The sequence below is a fragment of the Cavia porcellus genome, unplaced genomic scaffold (assembly GCF_034190915.1).
Source record: "Cavia porcellus strain 051 isolate PalLab524CR breed Dunkin Hartley unplaced genomic scaffold, mCavPor4.1 scaffold_16, whole genome shotgun sequence".
In the NCBI taxonomy this organism is placed as follows: domain Eukaryota; kingdom Metazoa; phylum Chordata; class Mammalia; order Rodentia; family Caviidae; genus Cavia; species Cavia porcellus.
Genome location: NW_026947499.1, coordinates 288,706 through 310,499, shown reverse-complemented (window position 1 = coordinate 310,499; position 21,794 = coordinate 288,706). Strand labels below are relative to the sequence as shown.

The following is a 21,794-nucleotide window of genomic DNA, read 5'->3' as shown; positions in this document are numbered from 1 at the left end:
TTGAGCCCCTGGGTTCCATCTTCAATACTGAAAAAAGAGAAAATAAAATCAACACTAGAGCCCAGGACCCTGTTTCCAAGGGAAACTTCAGGTAGATCAATCAAAACCCTTTCTAAGTTAAGGAGCCAAGAAACAGCAAAGACTATGTAGCTGCCTTTGCATCTGACCTCATCCCTGCCTCTAGCGTCCCAGGGCTGGCCACTGGCCATCCTATGACATCTTTCCATCACTGGCTTTTCTCCAAGGACCTCCCACTCTGATCAGACAAGCCACTTAGAAGGGTGGTGAACATGGATGGTTTCTATGTTCCCTATGATCTACATTGTGAGCCCTGGGTCCAACTCCTCAGAAGTCCAAAAGATGAAGGACTGGCCTTTACCCTTTGCCCCCTCCCCCAGTATACAATACCAGAACACATGACAGGGCAGCAAACACCCCACAGGCTGTATGAGTTCAGAGGTCTGCAAGTGCAAAACCAAACTAAAAATAAGGAAACCCTAATGTTCCCTCTTCCAAAAAAGAGAGACACTTACCTGACTGCTTTTCAAAAGTCATCTACTTTACAAGCCTATAACTGTAAATTATCTCTCTGCCCCTTTGAGATGTAATTGTTTTTTTTCTGAAGCTAAATAAGTAAGCCTTTTGGTAGTTTAATAACCAGGAGCAATATTCTTCTCAAGAAGAAACCATCTGTAGCTGGGACCATCTCTAGCTCCGTCTCTCAGATTTTGTGGGAAGACAAAGCCCAACTCCAGAGGCACCTTCCTCTGACTTGTAAAATACCTGGTCATAGAGATGAGAAGTTTGTTTTTTCTCTGGTTAAGGACAATTAGCAAACAGTCACTCCAATTAGTGACAATTGGTGAATTTAAGATGAACTGTGTGTGAAGAGTATCGTTCAGTTCTCTTCCATGAAGACTTCTGTTTTTCTTGATAATGTATGTGCAGTGGTGTCTCTGCCTGGCTACAGAGAAAGGCCAGTCTACATTATGCGTATGCTTATTTAACAGAAGTCACCCTGTGAGAGACTTTCCTGAGCCACACCTGACCAAGCCCATCCAGACCTGCCTCTACACCCACAAAACTTGGCCCTCCAGTTCCACATCCCAGGACCTTTCCAGGTCACTAAACTCAACTGGCCTCTTCACAAACCTCCTGATCACATGACCACTGAGCCCCATACACTACTTCACCCACCATATGTGCCCCCATTATCCTCACAGAACCACAGATAATGACTATACAGGCCCCTAGACTCTCCTCAACAGGCCACCCCTCCAGAGCCTTCGGGGACACACACTGTAGGTTCCCCAATGACTATATGGCAGAGACTCAGGTTCTGACTTGCAGTGACTACAATGACCAGCCTCCAGAAACACTCAACCACGGACTCCACAGAGCTGCACAATATTGGCCCCCACACCACTCAGCACAGACGCCCAGAGACCACTGACTTCTAACTCCACAATCACCCAGTGCTCGTGGCAAACAAGTCACTGAACTCTTTAGACTTCCTGCTCACCTGTTCACAAACACCCACAGAACCCTCAATTTCTCACCATACTCACCGTAAACCATCATATGCATGTACAGAAATACCAGTCATTCACCCCATGGAGTCCTCAAACATCAAAGCCCTCCAACCATTTCTCCTCACAGACCCTGGTTACTCACCCAATTACCCTCCAGTGCTCTTGTCACTAATATAAACAAGGTCTTTATTACTCATCAACAACCCCAAAGAACTCAACCACAAGATATGAGTAAATGCAATCCAAAGTTTCTCCAAACCCTCTACCCTAGTCAATGATGTTCCAGGACTCCTCATTCCTGGCATGGCATGGGATGCCTAGCCACACAGTGCCCAGGGCCCATAGGCACTCACTCCTAGTATCAGCCATTCCTATATCACAGCAGCTGTCAGTCACTCAGTCTTCTGGGAGCTACAAGGTCCTCCCTACAGTACTAATTCCTAGAAAACCCCATCCCCAGCTTCCCCTAGGTCCCATTTAATAAATGCCACAAGTGTTGGGCATTTGTGGGGCACACCTGTAACCCCAGCACTCAAGAGTCTGAGCCAGGAGGGGATCTCTGAGTCATCCTGGGCAACATAATGAGTTCAATACCAGAGTGAACTACCTAGCAAAAAAAAAAAAAAAAAAAAATCCCCCAAAACAATTTCCACAGACTATTCTCTGATTAGAGCTGAGTCACTGCAAATCCCAAACAATGAGTCCCAAAAGGTTCTCAAAGAATTCAAATCCCTCTCTCCTACAGGTAACCACACACCTTAACAGCCACCCCCAACAGCTCTCTCACATAGCTCCCCATCGATGACATCTTAAGTCTTGCTATCTCTAATTACCATAGCCCATTTAAATTAGCTTATAAACCCCAAAGGATCCCCAACATCCTATCTCACAGTCAAGAATTCACCTGCATAGAGAGTCCTATTCTCTAATCCACTCCACGATCACTTACCATTCACTGACAGCCCCATAGGCTTTTTTCATACCCTGAAAGCGCTTCCAGCCCTGTGCAAACACTAGTACCTCAAACCTTTCCAGCAGCTCCAATTACTAGCCCCTCTGACCCTTCACATTCCATCAGACCAAACAATCATTAACTTATATTCAGACACAGCACTCCAATCTGTGATGCTTCAATTGCAAGACCCCAAAAACGGGCCTACAGAAGAACCCCAACACCATCAGCACAGGCTACCCAGCCTCTCACCTCCACGGAAACAGCAGCCATTTAACTGCCCAAGTAAATCCAGACTGAGGAAAGATTTAATTCCAAAGGATTATTGGGGGTTAGGAGGGCGAGAGAGGAACTGTTGCAACAGGGAGGAGGACACCAATTAGGGACCACACCAAGGCCCTCAGAAATAGGTGCAAGGGTGCCAGGTGTGGTAGCTCATGCCTGTAATCCCAGCACTCGGGAGGCTGAGGTGGGAGGATCGTTGCGAGTTCGAGACCAGCCTGGGCTACAAAGTGAGCTCAAGGCCAGCCTGAACTGCATAGACTCCGTCTCAAAAAAGACAAAAAGAAAGAAAGAAAGAAAGAAATAGGTGCAAGCACTTCTGCAAGCCAGAAAAGGTTTTTATGTGATGTGTAGAAACAAAGTCAAAAAGAACCAGGCCGTGGGAAGTGGGGTAAGGGGTAGGGTGATCAGAAAATGAATCAAAGGATATCTCTGCCCTTTCTCATGAGAAGCTGTACATGGATCAAGGCTTAAGGAACTACAGGAAGTAAAGTATCTAACCAAGGTTTAGTTAACAAGTTTTTGTTGGGAATGATGAGTGAGCACAGCTGCTCGGCTCATCACCAATGAGGTAAAGACTGAAACTATACAGGACCTGTTTTGGGGTCTGTTACTGAGGCAGGGGTGTATCCTTGAGGCTCACCTATGTTATCTGGAAGAGGTTGTATTGCAGTGAGCATTTTCGTGGAACACGAGGTTGTAGATACAACCCCATCAATGACCACCAAATCCTGATTATCCTATAAATAAATCCCCACCGACACACACCCCTACTCGCTGAAAGGATTTTGCCCCAGATGGGACACTGTAGCGGGGAGCTGCGAGGTGGAACCAAGGGGCTCCATCTTGAGGTCACCTTTCCCGCCCTTAGGCAATTTACTTGTGGCGCCAAATAAATACCAATGGGCTACCTATGCATCAGTAATGCCCCTTAGGCACCACCCCAAACCTAAGCTACACATAATGCCAGACCCCAGAGGGTCATGGATTTTCTCTCCACATTCTTAAAATAAAGGCCTCTTTAATTTCATACTTCTTATCTTTTTAGCCGCGCCAAAAATTCTATCAGATGGTTCCCTTCCGTGCCGAAAATTCTATCACTCGCCCCGCTGCCAGACGAGTACCCTACAAATCTACTCCTTCAGAAGGATCAGGTCTCCAATTCCCTAGCTTGATCTCGGAATCTCTCCCCTCTCCTAAGTCCTGGACTGCTAGTTATCACAAGCTCCACGATCTGACTCTCCAAAGTTCCTACATCGACCCACTCGCAGTCCTCCTTGGCCACGGCCACCCCAAACTCCTCCCCGGCCCACATTCCAGGACTCGGACCCGCCCTCGCCTCGCCCTCACCGCGCCCCGGGCGCGCATGCGCCGCGGTCCCCTGCCTCCCCCACCCCACCCCGTATTCACCCGGATCGCAGGTCTCCGCCACACCCGGGAGAACACCAAGGCCACCCTCTGCTTCCCCTCCAGCTTATTCTCCACGGTAGATTTCTCCGAGCATAGGCGGAGACGGCCCAACAGCGGAAGTGACCACGGGAAACTACATTTCCCAGAGTGCTGCTGGTGCTGGAAACCACGCTTCCCAGAAGGCCCTGCGGCTATGCAGGAGATGTTCACTACTGGAAAGCTTCAAAGTCACTTGGCTGTGGGCTCGCTTTCGTTTATAACGAGCGATGTAATAGTTTAGCTAAATTTTAGTGCAGCCCGCAGTGGTGAACGAAAAGAATGGAAATAAGTGAAATGAGGATTTCGGAGAAAGCAAAACATGGCTATGGAAAGTGAAAAAAAATTACTTGATAGAAAAGCAGAAATTAAATCAAAGGAAAAATCTGAACATGATAAGTCCTATAGTAAAAAACCAAAAGCATACAAAATTTTTTTATCAAAAACTGAGACAGCAAAAGTACACACAGTTGATAAGTAGGATAAAAATAGCCATAAATACAAACTATTTGTGAGGTAATGATTTGCACAATTCCTTGCTAACAAATTTGAAACCAAATAGATAATTTAAAGAAACAGTTCACTAACTTAAGAAAATATCTTATTAAACCTAAAGTTGTTGAAAAATTTAAGAACAGTTTTGTTTTCAGGAACATGTTTTAATTGGTGGATCTGCTACACTTTCAAAATATACAGTGTAAGTCTTTTTAAAAAATCCAAACAGGGAAAAAAAAAATCCAAATCGGGGAACAGAGGATATAGTGCAGTAGCATTTCACCTTTCTGGCAAGCAGGAGGTTGTGAGTTCAATTCCTGGTACCAAAATAAAATAAAGATAATTCCAGTATGGGTATGGAACCCGCACTTGTAATCCTAACATCCTAGCAGGGTGAGACTGTGGAAGGAAACCTGGTACCAAGCCAAAAGGAAGACGCCTTGTGTTAAGGAGTTGGAAGGCAAACTTTATTTTGTCAAAAGGAGCAGTTCAAGATTACCAGCCCCAAATCAGCTTTAGGTTTAGTTTATATAAGATTTGCAAGGAGAAAGTAAAAAAAACTGATAGCAGTTTATTATATAATTGGTTATATGAATCAAGTCATACATTGTCAGGCACATTTGTTTCAGGCAGGTTTACTAAAAGGAATTGTTTATCATAAGGCAGGAAAATTCTGGGAGGGAGTATTCAGCGGAGTAGGGAGAGTTATGTGTGCCCTTGACTGGACTAGATGGAAAGTCTTTGAAACATGTTGGAGAAATAGGATACATTTTAAGATGGGAAAACAAACATTACAGCTGGACCTAGTCCGGTTGACCTGACAGGCTGTGAGAAGCAGCTGGACACAGTTAAGGCTAACCAAGTTTAGCAGTCTATGTGACAGGCAGGATGAGACTCTCCCATTTCAATATAGCAACAGGCTACTAGTTGAATTTTAAATTTCTGTTACAAAATAAGAGGATTGCAAGTTTGAGTCCAGCTTGGGCAATCTAGCCCAAGTTCAGGAAACCACACCAAATGAAAAAGATTGGAAATATAGCACAGTGTTAAAGTCCTGGTTTCAAACTTCACTAATGAAAACAAAACAAAGAACTCCAGAAAAATACAAACAGCATTGCCATGACCCTCATGGCCCTCTGAGTTTCCTTGGGAAGAACTGCCAGTGGATGGCAAAATAAAGAAGAGACAAATCTGGGGTCAGGTGGAGCCCTTACTCTCCAGATGGGAGGAGAAGAACTGCTCCCTCACTGCCGGAGCATTTATTTATAACTTTTTATTATGACACCCACTGTCCTAGCAGCCCATGGTTTGAATTGTCTTGGTGTTCTCTGGGCTGAAGCAGCTTCTTCACATGGCTTGTCCCTTTGTCCTTGGCGTAGCCATGCCCCATCGTTACACATATGGTCAATTTCCTGTGTCAGTAGCTCCCCACAGGACACATTAAAACTGGAAGTGTAGCTTAGTGATAGACCACATGTTTAGCATGCTTTAGTCACTGGATTGAACCCCTTTGCTATGTACTCATAGAGGGATAGAAAGAGGTAGGATTCCCTCTCAACATAAAGCTAGCAAATTATGCCCAAACTAAGATAGTATTACAAAATCAAATCACTTGTGTGAAAATGTTGGGAAATTGAAAACGGGTTCAAAATGCCTTTAAAAATATGCAGCCAAATAGAGGACATAATTCACCACATCAATAAATTGATGGGAGAATGTGAAACTTCAGTGCTGATTCAAACCTCTAATCCTAGGTTTGCACTCTGAGGCAGAAGGATCTCAAGTTTGAGGCCATCCTGGAGTACATAGTGAGAACTCATTTCAAAAAGAAACAGAGACAGAGACACAGAGAGAGACACTCACAGAGGGACAGAGAAAGACACACACACAGAGAAGTATCTTCATCTCAATTGAAATGGATAAAAAAAAACCCTGACTTCTTTTTTCTGGGATACCCATCACACACCTCCTTTTTGCTTTCCCTTACTATCCTCATCAGCTCCCTGAGAATGGACTGGGATTACTTGCCTCAATGTCCTCCTAGTACCCCTGAAGTTATTTTGTGGCTGATCTCCAACTGCAGATAAGAGGTTGGCTGGGATGACGGGGTTAGGGTTAGGGTTAGAAAGTCCCATACAGAGATTTTTCTCTAAGTTGCTTTTAGGAAGAGGCATAATTTAAGCCTGTGTGGTCTCTCACATTATGCTGGCAAGGTAGTGAGGGAGTTAATCTGATCCAGGAGAGTGTCCAGTGTGTCTTGGATGCTCATCAGATCTAGGTCAAGTGTTTGATTGCTCTGTTTTCTTTGGGCAACCCTTCATAGTTTAAGGCAAAAAATACAGTTACCAGAGGCGTGGGGGAGCAAGGACTAGGGTAAGCAGCCTGGAAAGACACAAAAATCAAGAGGAATATGTATGGAACATTTCTGTGAAGGACGTCTTCAGGCTTCAGTCATGCATGGACTACCAGCGTCCAGAGAGACCAGAACAGGGCTTTGAGTGTGTTGTCTCTTCAGGGTGAGCCTTGGAGGAGCTGTCCAGGTAAATTTCCTAGCAGATATAAGCTACATTTCTGAAACTTGTAGAGATAGTTAGTGTCCCGGCCTGTGGGTAAGTCCATGGAGACTCTAGAGGGGGAACAAGAGACGCAAAGAATGGAGACAAGTCAGAAGTCCAATGGAATCAAGTTTCTTTTATTCAAGGAAAAAGTAACATATAGGGTATTGGGGGAGGAGGGAGTTGGGTTCTGAGATGTCAGCAGGTAACTTAGTAACAGTGGCAAGACTGAGGGTTATAGGTTAAATCAAATTTTCAAATTTCCCGCATGCGGGCTCATAAGCATAATCCCTGAATAGGCCAAACAAGCTAGGCAAGATGCTGCTTAACTACCAAACTTAACTCCGACAGGAAGTTAAGGTGCTGCGGCCTGCATATATAAGGTGGCAGCCAATTACAGGGCTTCCCACAAGTTAGTATATGCCTGGGTTATATGTGTGTGCAGAAAAGTCTATAGGTATAATGGTTCTTTAGAAAAGGAAACAAAAAATACATGGAGATAAAAAAAGGGTAGAAATAATACAAAATTACAGAAAAACAAACGGTAAGAAATTGCTGGTTGATAAGTTATATATGGTCATCTTAGAAATAGCTGCTCAGGTTACAGAATTAAAGTATTGAGAATGACATTCAAAAAGTGACACTACAAACAGTTCTGCTCAATGATCGAACAAAAGCTCAGTAATATGGTTATCAGTCCTACACATTTGTTTTACATCTCAAAGAGGGTAAGATTAAACATATCAAAACAGAACAAAACAGTTAAAAAAACAATTTAAAGAAATAAAGATTTCAAAGCAAGTCCACTGGAGATCTTCACTGTCTACCTAACTGTCTCCAGTTTCTTACAAATAGTTGTCCCCATCTTCACCCACTTTAAATACTTATTGCATATTATAGAACTAATCAAATCATTACAGGATGATGAAGGCTTTTTAGGTCTTCAAGATCTAACATTAGGGAAGACAATAATAACCACCATCGCATCTCTCATTCTCTTTGTGATAGCTGTCCCCATCTCTACATATGCTGAAATTGAACTCAAGAAACCAGTCCAATGTCATTCTAATCAGCAAACAATAGTATTGCTAGAATTTATATCATAATGCTACAAAATTAGCCTCGGGTTTCTTAGCATCTCTTCCTCAGAGTATCTGTTCATTACATCTTGCATTATATAATCTGTTCCAGTAAATAATTTTTAAAAAAACTCATGTGTGAATTTCTACATGTATATCTATCCTCTCTGTATTATAGGGAAAACCAAGTCGTAGCAAGACAGCAAAACAATTTCCTAGAAAAACATGCAATGGATAAGACATATAAGACCACAATATAGATGATCTTCCATAGTTACTATGTTTTCTCTTGTTATTTTCAATAGATTTGTCCACAACACCGGCTTATTATAGTTAAACATAGTATTACCTATTTTTATAAAAACTTAACTTTGAAAGCATTGTAGGATTTGAGAGCTGTTAATAGTTAATACCAGTATGGATATCCTTTACATCCTGTCATCTTCAGAGTGGTTGCCTCTACTTTTAGGGTTGATACTAACAAGCATACCAAATTCAAATAAATCAGCCAAGGCCAACCCATAGTCTTATGATTCAGATTCAATTAAAATCAGTCATAGTAAGACAATGTAAGTAATACAGGATTTCAGTTTAAGTTAATAGGAAACTAAAGATAGTTACCATGGTATAACCTGCTATTTTTGGGTCAAGATGTCTGTGCCCTCAAATCTGACATGAGTGGACAGACCAGAACAAATTAAATTCAAACTAAATATGGCGATAAGACTCCTGTGTCTTTTAAATCCTTATACACCATTAACAATGACCTCTGCCTTTTTTTTATAGTGTTTCAGAGCTGTCTATACTAAAGACTATAGCTTACCGTCTCTGCCTCATGTCTGCTACTCCACTTTTCTGTTATAATTTGTCCACCTTATTCCCTCATTCCACTGTCTGCCCCGTTCATTGAGGCCTCTCTGCCACTGTTGCTGGAATCCTGGTTATCCCTTCCTCTCTTTCTCTGTAATGTCCTTCAGCACTCTCTGTAGGGTTGGATTGGTGGCCACGAACTCTCACAGTTTCTCCTTGTCTTGGAAGCATCTTATTTCTCCACTAATTTTGAGAGAGAGTTTTGACCGGTGTATGAGCTTTGGTTGCATATTATTTTCTTTCAGTACTTGGAATATTTCTCCCCACTCCCTTCTTGACTTAAGAGTTTGTGTTGATAAGTCTGCTCTTATTTTGATAATTTTCCCATTGTAGGTAATCTGCATCTTTTCTCTGGCTGCTTTTAATATTCTGTTCTTTTGGTGGATTTCTGGAATCTTGATTATTATATGTCTAGGCATAGATCTGTTTTGGTTGTAGGTAGCTGGTGTTCTGTATGCCTCTTTTATCTGGATATCATTTCTTTTTGCTATACATGGGAAATTTTGCTTTAATATATCTGTGAATATTCTTTGTATTTCATTTTTGGTTGCTCCTGCTTCCTCACTGACATTCTTTATTCTTAAGTTATGTATCTTTTTGTCATCTTCTAGTTTTTGAATTGTTTCTTTCTGGTTCCTTGTTATTTTTAAGAGGCTTTTTCTTTCACGATCATATGCCATAAATCTCTCTTCAAGTTTCAGAAGGCTGTCTTTAGTTTCTGTCAAGGCATTTTGCCAGTGTTCAATGGAGTTTTTAGTTTCCAGGTAATCTCTTTGGATCTGTTTCATGTATTCTAAGTTATGTTTAAATTCTTCTTCAGAAGTTTCTCTTTCTTTTCTGATTTTCTCAGTTCCTCCATCTGTGTTCTCTTGGGCGGGGCTTGTCATTTCTTTAATTAATCTCTTTATATCTTGCCTCACTTGGATCAGGAGTACAGCTTTAAATTCATCTATGAGGTCATGAAGGTATTTTTTAATTTTGGCTGATGCTGTGTCAAGTATTGGATGGTTACTGTGCTTTTTTTCTTCAGTGTTTACTTCTCCTGGGCTTATTTTCTCATGTTGGGCAGCTGGAGATTTTTTAAAATTTTTATCTCTTGTCATGTTTCTGGTTTCTTTCAGACTGGAGTGTCCTGGGGGTCCCTGGCCCTCTCTGTATTGCTTAGGGCCTTTCAGAAGCGTGCTGACTTGAGTTTTTGCCATCCTCCCCAATTTGCTGTTATCTGGGGTAGGCTGGGATGCAGGGGCGGTACAGGCTAGCCTCCAGCCTCTGTGCCAGTCAATCTGTAAATTAGGCTGTACTTTCTGGATGTCACTGAGCTGTGACTATTTTGTATCTGCTTATTGGGCTCCAAGCAGAGGCTTGGTTTAGCCCCAGTAGCTCCTGCCAGTTATCTCTGTACCAGAAGCAGCTGACTAATGTCACTATGGCACAGGTTTCTGCTCAAATCCCAGCTGTTCTCTTCCAGACCTCTCTGTGATAGGAGCACCAGGACAGCGGGTCTGCCCAAATCCAAGATGTCTTCCACTAGTTCTCTGTATGATGCTGAAGCCAGCACAGCATCAGGCTCTGCCCAATTTCAAGATGTCTTCCACCAGACCTCCCTACAGGGGGACTCGGTGATGTCACCAAGCTGTAGGTTCTGCACAACTCTAAGATGTCTGCCGCCAGACTCTCTGTGTTATTGATGTCCCCGTGGTGGTGGGCACTGCCCAGTTCCAAGATGTTCTCTGGCCAACCCCAGCAGCCGTGGGGTCCCCAGTACTCACCAGGGTTCGGTGCAGGTCCTCCTCTTGGGTCTATTGCACAGCACGCCACTCGCCCTCCCTGTGCTCTCAGCACAGCATGGAAAACTGCACAGCGTTCAGCTTTGGAGCTCCAGAGCCTTTCACAATCTCCTCTGGTGTAGCGGGGCAGTCCTGGCTGCTTCTCGGGGTCCCAGGTCTCAGTTTCCAGCAGTCACCAAAAGCCAACACAGCTTTTCCTGTTGGGTCCACGGGTCAGTTTGCTGATTTAAAGGCGTGGGATTTGCAGCCTCTCGTTATCAGCCTTCACAGTCTCAGCACAACTTTAAATCCTCCAGCTGTGCTGTCTTGGTTAATAAGAATCGTTATCCATTTGTCTGGCCCTCTCCATGTTGTCATATTCTAGCTTCTAATATGATTTCTCCGGAGAGACTCTCCGCCCGATCCCCTACCAAGCCGCCATTTTTTCCTCCTCGGTATAATGGTTCTTGTAACTGGTTACAAGCTGTTTCTTTAGGGTTATGTTTTATTTCTGTGCAACACACACACACACACATATATATATCTTAAAATGGAGAGAGTCCAATATATTGCATGAGACCAGGGTCAGCAACACAACATTGAATCCTTAGATGACTGTAGGGTTAATAGGTGCCAGCTCAAATGGTGAGGGAAGATCTGCTCTGATCTTTCAGAGGCACTGGATTATCTGGCTGAAATTGACATTTCAGTCAATCAGTCCCTGGAGAGGGCTTAGGAGTTGGCTTCATTAGTGGCAGGTTTCCAAACAGCAGCAGGAAGCAATAGCAGTAGAATTTTGGCCAAAATACCTTTGTTCAAAATAACCACAGCAAATGTAACCTGTTAGGCTTTATTACTTAAAAATCTAGTTCCATCTGTAAACAGGGTGTACTCAGTATCTCTCAGGGGGTCCATTTTTAGGTCCAGTAAAGGACAGTTAAGTTTCAACCCAAGGTGAGCTTGTCAGTTTTTTGATCAGAAAGACAGCTGTTTTTAGAGTAGGGCAGCAAAAGATGGTGCAACCCTTAGCAACTGGGTCCAAGTATTTGCAGATAGGCCCACTGGGTGCTCCCAGGGGCTGACAGTCTGAGTAAGAATCATTGTTTTTGCAAATTCAAGGATCCAGAGTCTATAGAAGCCACCAGTTCCAAGAAATTTGTGGAGAATTTTTTCCTGTAACCAGTTTCTGTCAGACATTGTAACAGAGTTTTGTATGCCTTTCCAGCAGGCAGCTTTGATGTCATTAACCAGAAATGCTTTGATCAGATGTGAGGGCTTTTCCAAGGAGGATAAATAAGTTTTTGAATTTCTGGGAGACTGAGTCCAGGTAAGTTAACCTTTGAGTCCAGAACTGGGGTCTTTGTGAAAAGGGGCTGGCTGAAAGAAGCCAACTGAAGGTAGAAGAAAGCATTCTTTAGGTCCAGGCAGATGTTACCAGCAGGCTGTGGGTGGCAGACGACTGAGCAATGTATACAGAAGACTATTACAGCATTGGCAGCTCAGAGATCTTGAACTGTCTTACAGGAAGGAGGACTGCATTTCAGCACTTTGACAGTCTATAAACATTTTGCAGTTTTAAAGCCTCATTTTTTATTTTTCAGAGAATCATGGCAGAGCTGGAAGGTCAGAAAACCTAGAGCCAACTCTGTTGTGATGTCTTCCCTGAAAATAGTGGGAGAGTTCCCAAATCCTTGTGGCAAGTAAGAATCCAAAAAAGCCCTATGGGCTGGGAAACACAGAATGAAAGGTGATCACTGTGTTGTAGGTAGCAGGGAGACCTTGCCCAAGGTGTTTTATAGTCTATCAGGCTGACATATGATTGGGTACCTCTTTATGCTTCCTGTGACATCTGACAGCAATGGGATCATAGTGAGGCAGCATGGTTGATGGTGAGGCCCAGAGACAAGTTTTAGTTCATACCTGTGGGAGGAGAGTTTTCACAACTTCAGGGTTTTCGTTATCTATCTCAGGCTGATGCAAATGTCATCTTCCTCTCGGAAAACAGCCAAAGTTAAAAGCACAAAGTTAAAAGAGAGGGGGGCTGACTAACTTGGTGCAAAAGAGACAGTCACTTTTTGTTGGGAGCCGCAGCCCCGAGCCCGGTCGCCTTACTTGGCGGACGTGCGGCCTGTAGTAAAGAGCAAAGCCTGAGGTAGATTACCCCTCCCATCGAGTACGCCAGTTTCCTGCTTACCGCGTAAGCAACCCGCTCAACAATATAGTCTGCCTGGCAACTGATGATGTTAGCCAATCAGCTTGCCTTGCTTACTTTAACATGATTGGACACTGTACCCGTATATATACTGGTGCCACCCCTGGGAGGAAGTAGAAGCCAGGTAGAAGCCCGGAAGTAGAAGCCCAGAAGGAGCCGCGGAGAGCGGACCGATAGAGGCTTCGGGGCAGACTGAAGCACAAGAGGAGCCGCGGAGAGCGGACCAAAGGAGGCTTCAGCTGGGAGAACCCAGGGCAGGCTGTACGGAGAAGAAGAATAAAAAGAAAAGGTTGTCCACTCCCAGACTTTGTCGTGTGTCCTTCCGCCGGCCAGAAGCGACCGCGACATTTGGTGGCCCGCCCGGGGACTGATCACCCCCGAGACGTAGTGGATAACGCTCCAGTACAGAGCTGCGAGACAGGTGAGTTGGGGATAAGCCTGGGCTCTGGGTGGCGCGCACCTACAGGGCTTTTAGACTCCCCTCAGGCTCACGCGTAAGTGGCAGATTCCTTGGGCCTCACGCGGTGAGTAACATATTAAAAAATGGGAAACATGCTAGGTAGCGGCACTAAGAGCGAGGGTGGTTGTGGAGAAAGCTCTCAAGAGCTTACAAAAGTACGCAGGGTATCTGAGCAGGCCCAGTCAGGGAGCTCCCGAGAGGTGTCCGTCAAGGGGAACAAGGATGCTAAGGAGAAGGACGGGGCTCTAGCCTCGGAGTTGTCTGACTCCGAGGACGAGGGAAAGTTGAATGGCAGGGAGGCCAAAGAGACTAGCTGTCAGGAGCCTAAGTCGCTCCATAAGGAGTCGGGTCTGCGGAAGAGTAGAGAGCTCCTGAGTGCGCTCCGGCGCGAGAGGGAGGCAAAGCCTTCCGCCCCACCTCGGGGGCCGTTCCCGGAGGCGATTCCTCGCCACGAGGCGGCCGCCTGGGAGCCCCCCCCCCCTTTCGCCAGAACAGGAAGTGATGCACGGGCCCCCATTCTCCGCCCAATCACGGCCGCCGTTTTATGCTCCGCCGCCGGCGGATCGGTATTTTCACAGGCGGCTTTGGCAGGGGGGACGCTTGTCTCATGAGGTACATCCACCTGGGATAGATAGTGACCCCTACGAGATATTTCCTGTACAAGTAGCTATGGGTCAGGGACGCAATGTATGGGAGCCTTTTGAGATAAAGCAGATTAGAGAACTTAAAAATGCAGTTACAACTTTTGGGCCGACTGCGCCTTACACCATTGCCATGCTGGAGAATCTGTCTTCTGGGCCCCTCACCCCCGCGGACTGGATTCAGCTAGCAAAGGCGTGTCTGCCCTCGGGTAGTTACCTGGATTGGCGAGCCTGGTATGCAGAGTTCTCTGCAGAGCAGGCTGAGAAAAACGCCAATCGAGGAAACCGGGGGTGGAACAAAGAAATGCTTATGGGAGAAGGTCGGCACGCTGACGATCAGACGCAGTTCCCCGGCGCTGTCTATGAACAAATCAATGCCATAGGGCTCCGCGCCTGGAAGCAAGTAAGTGGTGCCGGAACAGCCTCCTTGTGTCTTTCAAAAATAATTCAGGGTACCACAGAGCCATTTGTTGACTTTGTGGCCCGAATGCAAGATGCTGCCGATAAAATATTTTCTGATCCGGGAGTGGCTCGACCGCTGGTAAGGCAGCTGATTTTCGAACAGTGTACAAAGGAGTGCAAGGCAGCGATAGCTCCTCATAAGAACAAGGACCTCAATGCCTGGATTAGGATATGCAGAGAGATAGGGGGGCCGCTCTCTAACTCGGGAGTGGCTGCTCTCCTGGCCGCGGCTGTACAGCAGAGGGGACCTCGCGGGTCAGGAGGGGAATGTAAGGCTAAAGGGTGTTTTGCCTGCGGGGAGCCAGGACACATTAAACGTCACTGCCCAAACAATGCAGATGCTAGGCCTCGTCCTAGGAATGAAGAGCCATATGTTTGTGGGCGATGCAAGAAGGGATCACACAGAGCTGAGGAGTGTAGGTCAGTTTTTGATGCTCAGGGCAACCGTATTTGTGGACAAGATGCTAGAGAGCCAAAAAACGGCCAGAGGGGGCCCCCTTCACAGGCGGGCCCCCGCCCCAGAGACAGGACAGCTCAGGGTGGCAGCCTTCAACAAGGGCCACCCCTGGGTCAGCAGGTGTGGACCTCAGTGTCGCCTCAGGACTTATATTAGTGCCTGATATGGGTGTTCAAGTGGTTGAAACCACTTTTAAGGGACCGTTACCCGAAAATTTCGTGGGTCTGGTGATCGGGAGATCCTCCACGGCCCTTCGGGGTCTCACAGTAGTCCCGGGGGTCATAGACTCAGACTACACAGGACATATTAAAATTATGGTTCAATCTCTTGTGGGTACTATGGTAATCAATAAAGGAGACAAGATAGCGCAGCTCTTGCTGCTCCCCAGTCTCCACAAGAGATTTCCCTCAAAGCAGAAAATTAGAGAAAGTCAAGGTTTCGGTTCCTCAGGGGAAGTCTTTGAGGGACTCCATATGACACTTGGTAAAAGGCCTATGCTCTCACTTAAGGTCAATGGCAAAAATATAACAGGGCTCCTAGACACAGGAGCTGACCGTTCCATTATCTCCAGAAAGGATTGGCCTTCCAACTGGCCCACCAACACTGCAGATAACACGCTGCAGGGCCTGGGGATGGTGTCAGCTCCTCAGGTTAGTGCTTCAACCCTGCTCTGGTGCGATGAGGAGGGTCATCAGGGCCATTTCCAACCGTTTGTGTTGCAGTTGCCAGTGTCTCTATGGGGAAGGGACATCCTCACTCAGATGGATGTCACGCTTACGTCAAACTGCTCCCCCCAGGCTAAGGATATACTCAGGAATCAGGGATATACCCCCGGCAAAGGCTTGGGCAATGCCCTGCAGGGTCGGACATCCCCAATACCAGTAGAGAACAAAAAAGGTAGGCAAGGATTGGGTTTTTCTTAGGGGCCGCTGAAGAAGCTCTCCTACCCACTTCTATCAAAATCACCTGGAGATCAAATGATCCGGTTTGGGTACCTCAGTGGCCCCTGCCTAAGGAGAAGCTATTAGCCTTGTCAGAAATAGTCAGTACACAACTTAGATTAGGACATATTAAGCCGTCAACCTCCCCATGGAACACCCCCATTTTTATAATTAAGAAAAAGTCTGGCAAGTGGAGGCTGCTCCATGATCTAAGGGCGGTCAACGCGCAGATGCAGCCCCTGGGGGCGGTCCAGAGGGGGCTGCCAGCTCTCTCAGCCATCCCTCAGTCCTGGCCAGTTTATGTTATAGACCTTAGAGACTGTTTCTTCTCAATTCCCCTGCACCCAGAGGACACTCATAGGTTCGCCTTTACTTTACCCACCATTAACCAAGAAAGCCCTGATCTCAGATACGAGTGGGTAACGTTGCCCCAAGGCATGGCCAACAGTCCCACTATGTGTCAGATTTACCTTGATTCCCTACTGGCCCCCCTACGAAAATCCTTTCCCAAGATAAGATGTATGCATTACATGGACGACCTTTTGCTCAGCGGCAGGGACCCAGACATGCTAAATAATATGCTCGGCCAGTTGGTCAAGGCCCTGAGACAAGCTAATCTGCATGTTGCCCCCGACAAGATTCAGGGAGGAAAAATGGTGACCTACTTAGGCGCGAGAATCTCCCCTATGCTAGTCTCTCCGCAGAAGGTCACCATTAGGACGGATGGCGTTAGGACCCTAAATGACATGCAAAAGCTATTGGGAGACATTAATTGGATTAGGCCATATTTACATATACCAAATTCAGATCTCAAACCCCTGTTCGACCTTCTGAAGGGAGACCCAGATATAGCCTCCCACAGGAGGCTCACTCCTGAGGCAAGAGCTGCCTTACAGAGAGTGGAGGAAGCCTTAAGTGGGGCTACCTTACACAGAATTGAACCAGGGCGACCCTTTGATGTCTGTTTGCTACAGACTAGTCTACAGCCTACAGCGGTGATTTGGCAGAAAGGACCACTACTGTGGGTACACCCTAAGGTCTCACCTGCAAAAGTTATAGAGCATTACCCGGAGGCAGTCGCTTCATTGGCCCTTGAAGCGCATGATAGAGCTGTCCAACATTTTGGCTCAGGACCACAAGCCATCCGAGTACCCTATACCGCTAGCCAGATCAAGACCCTGGCTGCCTGCATAGATACTTGGGCCATTCTGAGATGTGTTTTCCATGGGGATATAAACAATCAATACCCTAAAGACCCTATCTTGTCATTTGTCACTCAGCACCCTATAATTTTTCCAAAGGTTACTGCCTCTGAGCCATTAGTCCCAGCAACTACAATATATACAGATGGCTCCAAAACGGGGATAGGCGCCTATGTGATCCTAGGCAAGCCCCCGGTTACCATACAATTTGAACCAGATCAGCCTCAGGTGGTGGAACTGCAGATCATTAAAATGATTCTTGAACGGTTCTCAGAGGCCATTAACATTGTCTCCGATTCTAGGTATGTGGTCAATGCTATGCAAATGCTTGAGACTGCCGGTTTAATTAGATCCACTTCCACAGTGGCTGGGCTGTTCCTGTCTATCCAGACATTGCTTCAGAACAGGCACCATAAGGTCTTCACCACCCACATAAGAGCACATACATCCCTGCCAGGGCCTATGGCACAGGGGAATGCGGCTGCTGACACTGCCACTCGCCCGTTATGGATTTTTACCTTACTAACACCAATCGAGCGAGCCCGTGCCTTCCATGATAAGTTTCATGTCAATGCCAGGACACTAGCAAACCATTTCCATGTTTCCAGAGCAGATGCACGAGATATCGTGCGACTATGTGACTCCTGTGCCACATATAAACCTGCCATACCGATGGGAGTAAACCCTCGAGGTTTGATCCCTGGTGATGTTTGGCAGATGGACATCACACATATACAGGAGTTTGGGACTCTTAAATATGTTCATGTTTCCACAGACACCTGTTCTCACGTCATATTTGCAACAGCAGAAACAGGTGAAAAAGTGTCTAATGTGATCAATCATTGCCTGGCAGCTTGGGCCGCATGGGGCAAACCAAAAATATTAAAAACTGATAATGGACCAGCCTATATAGGCAAAGCTTTCAATGAGTTCTGCAAAATGATGGAGGTTCAATTAAAACATGGTATCCCATACAATCCCCAAGGTCAAGGAATCATTGAGAGGGCTCATAGAAGCCTCAAAGAAATTTTACAAAAACAAAAAGGGGGAGTAGGCCAAGGCCTGGCCCCAAAGGCACGATTATCCATGGCACTATTCACACACAATTTTTTAAATTTAAATAATGATAATCGCTCCCCAGCTGTGGAGCACTGCAACCCTTCCCCCAACCATAAAGGGTGGGTGAAGTGGAAAGATGTCCTGACAGGACAGTGGATGGGCCCGGATCCAGTGGTCAGCTGGAACCGAGGCGCGATTTGTGTTTTCCCACAGGAACCGGGACGAGAACCACTGTGGATACCGGAGAGACTGACACGGGCAACAAAGCCCTCGACTGAAGATCAGACCTGCCCTACCGGAGATCCATCACAGACCAACCAACAAGATGAATAGAAATAGCGGTAGCCCGAAATGGACAAAAAGATCCTCAGGCATATGCATGGCTTGCTCGATTGGCCCACGACCGAGTCTAGATATGGCGGGCATCCCTCATTCTCCTCCATAAGGTGACAATACACAGCAGGGTAGATGAGTCAATGACGGGTAAGAGCGTGCCTCCCCAGCACGACTCGACCTAAGCCAGGCCCTACCCCATATCGCACGTAAGCCGCTGGACTGTTAGATGCTGCCCAGGTCTAAATTTCTCTCCAAGGGGATTTCTTTACGGAGAGGAAATGAGTGCAAGCTTGTGTGCATCCAGGTTCCGTCCAGTTTGTGCCTGGCCCTAGAAAAAGGACGAGGGCCTCAGGGCCTTGGCAGACCATGGGACGGCCGACCAGGGTCTAAGCCAAGGACCTACGGTGGGCCTACGCATAGGGCATAAGCCTCTGCACCCAGTCCAGGAAGGGCTACGATGCGCACATTCATAAAAAATAAAATAGGGGGAGATGTTGGGAGCCGCAGCCCCGAGCCCGGTCGCCTTACTTGGCGGACGTGCGGCCTGTAGTAAAGAGCAAAGCCTGAGGTAGATTACCCCTCCCATCGAGTACGCCAGTTTCCTGCTTACCGCGTAAGCAACCCGCTCAACAATATAGTCTGCCTGGCAACTGATGATGTTAGCCAATCAGCTTGCCTTGCTTACTTTAACATGATTGGACACTGTACCCGTATATATACTGGTGCCACCCCTGGGAGGAAGTAGAAGCCAGGTAGAAGCCCGGAAGTAGAAGCCCAGAAGGAGCCGCGGAGAGCGGACCGATAGAGGCTTCGGGGCAGACTGAAGCACAAGAGGAGCCGCGGAGAGCGGACCAAAGGAGGCTTCAGCTGGGAGAACCCAGGGCAGGCTGTACGGAGAAGAAGAATAAAAAGAAAAGGTTGTCCACTCCCAGACTTTGTCGTGTGTCCTTCCGCCGGCCAGAAGCGACCGCGACAACTTTTAACTTGAAGAAGCCATGTAGAGACGGCTTATATAGGAATTCATGTTTTGTGAGATGTCCTGTCAGGCTGCAAGTTTGTACCTAGCAGAAGGGGCAAGAGGCAAGAGTCTCAGCTGCCTCAGTGGTAGTACTAGAGGCTCCTGGCCCAGCTGAAGAAGGGAGCCCCATCTGGCCTAATCTGAGTTTACAGACCAACGAAAGGGTTATCATTTGATCCTGGTTGAAGCTTTGGAATTTTCTTATGTTTTTACTTATTTATTTTTAGTGCCCATAGTCCTTATAACCAGAGGACATAGTCATATATCAGACTCAATTTTCTTATGAAAATCAGGTACTTTTCTTTTATCAGGTTTCTGGGTAGTAGTTTGTAGTGACTGGTTGCAGCTCTAGATGTTCCTGGCAGGGAGGATGAGAGGTGTGAGGATGAGAAAGTAAAGAAAAGAGATGAAATCTGAGGTCAAGTGGAGACCTGTCTCTTGATGGAAGAGAAGAGACTACTTAACCACTGTAGTGCATTTATTCATATATTCAGAAAGGTGATGTCAATTTCAACCCCACTTACTAGAAACTTGTTTGCCTGGCTGGTCCAGGCTCCTTGCCTTCCTAGATCTGGAACAGCTTGTTTACGTGGCTTGTTTTGGGCTCTCTCTGTTTATAGAGCTGTCCTTGCTTTAACCCAACACATGCATCAGTCTCCAACCAATCCTTACAGTGGTTAATAGGCTTTTGCCCTACTTTATGATGTTTTTGAGAAATGCTCAACTGATTTTAGATTTCTATGCAGGGTACTCTTTGCAAAAGCCCATAGAAACTCATTTGTTAGGGCTGAGAGTCCAATTTTCCTTCAGTCAAAATGTGGAACTCAGAAGGAATTGTAACAATCATCTTGGGGGGGATTTGATGATGCCATTTGACTAGGATAGGTGTATCTGTGAAACAGAATGTTGAGGGGAGGCTCTATGGATGAATGCAGGCAACAGCTAGTTGGAACCAGTTCAATGGGATGGAAGTAGATGAGTTGGAAGCAGGAAGGTGAAACTGTTGGCAGTAACTGCAGCAACTGTTGAGGGTGTCAAGGTGGAATTCTCAGGAACAGTAGGTCTCTTTTTTCTTTTTTCTTTCTTTGAGACATAGGGAGTGGTTTGGTTTCATTTTTGACTCTGTAATCTTAGAAAAGTCCCTTTACCTGTAGCCATATACTGTGAGTTTTGACTAATTACTTCCTATACCTGACTTTCCAGTTTGTATTGTGTACCCTTGAATGATGGTGCAAGAGACAAAGGGTGGGTACCTCTCAGAGAGAGACCATTCATAGATACCTGGCTGGCTACACCCCTTGTGGGGATTTAGGTGCAATTTTAGCTAAGGAGGATGCAAGGCTTCTGTGGAACTGATTGCCAGGGAACTGCAGGTAAGAGCCCAGTCAGCCACTGTGACCAGTACTTCTCAGTTTTGGTGCACAAGCAGATCTGCATATTGCTTACACTGGCCATTTTACTCACCCACACATTCATTCAGCACTCAAAGGTTAAACATTCCAACCCCCTTCCCTTGAGGGTAGTACTAACAAGAGGTGATCAGTTTCTTTTTTTGTTTGAGCTGAGCAGGGCTGACAGACTAACTGGGATGCCCCATGTATCCTTACTAGAAGTAGGCAGGCAGACAGACAGATAAGCAGATTGCATCCTCTTCCCTTTGGGGTGAACTTGCAATGTGAACTTCTTGAGCAGGGAGACAGGAATCCTCCTCCAGACCTCCAAGGAACTGGAGAAATCTCAAGGATGTACCTTTCCCTCAGGACACGGAAAAGTCCTTCCTCTATCTGCAAGGGTCATGACCAGTGACTAAAGAGGTCAGCATGGTCAGTCTTCTCAACAGATGCACCAGATGCAAGGGCAAGCAGAAACACTGAAACAGTACTCGGGATTTGGAGGTAGATTTATTTACACTGACACTGAAGTGACACTGAAATGACATCTGAATCATTTCCCAAATATCAGCCCCCAATCTCTGGTGGGCTAGGGCTTAAATGGGATAAGCAAGTGGAAGTAGAGAGGCAGAATGGCT

General features: G+C 46.1%; 1 protein-coding gene across 1 annotated transcript in view; it reads right to left on the bottom strand.

Moving 5' to 3' along the window:
• Positions 1-4,307, bottom strand: part of Chfr (checkpoint with forkhead and ring finger domains) — a 69,877-nt gene extending 65,570 nt beyond the window's left edge. Inside the window, exon 1 of the mRNA XM_063225398.1 lies at positions 4,177-4,307. The gene's annotated coding sequence lies outside the window, so the exon portion shown is untranslated. The remainder of the gene's footprint in view (positions 1-4,176) is intronic.
• Positions 4,308-21,794: the final 17,487 nt, after the last annotated feature.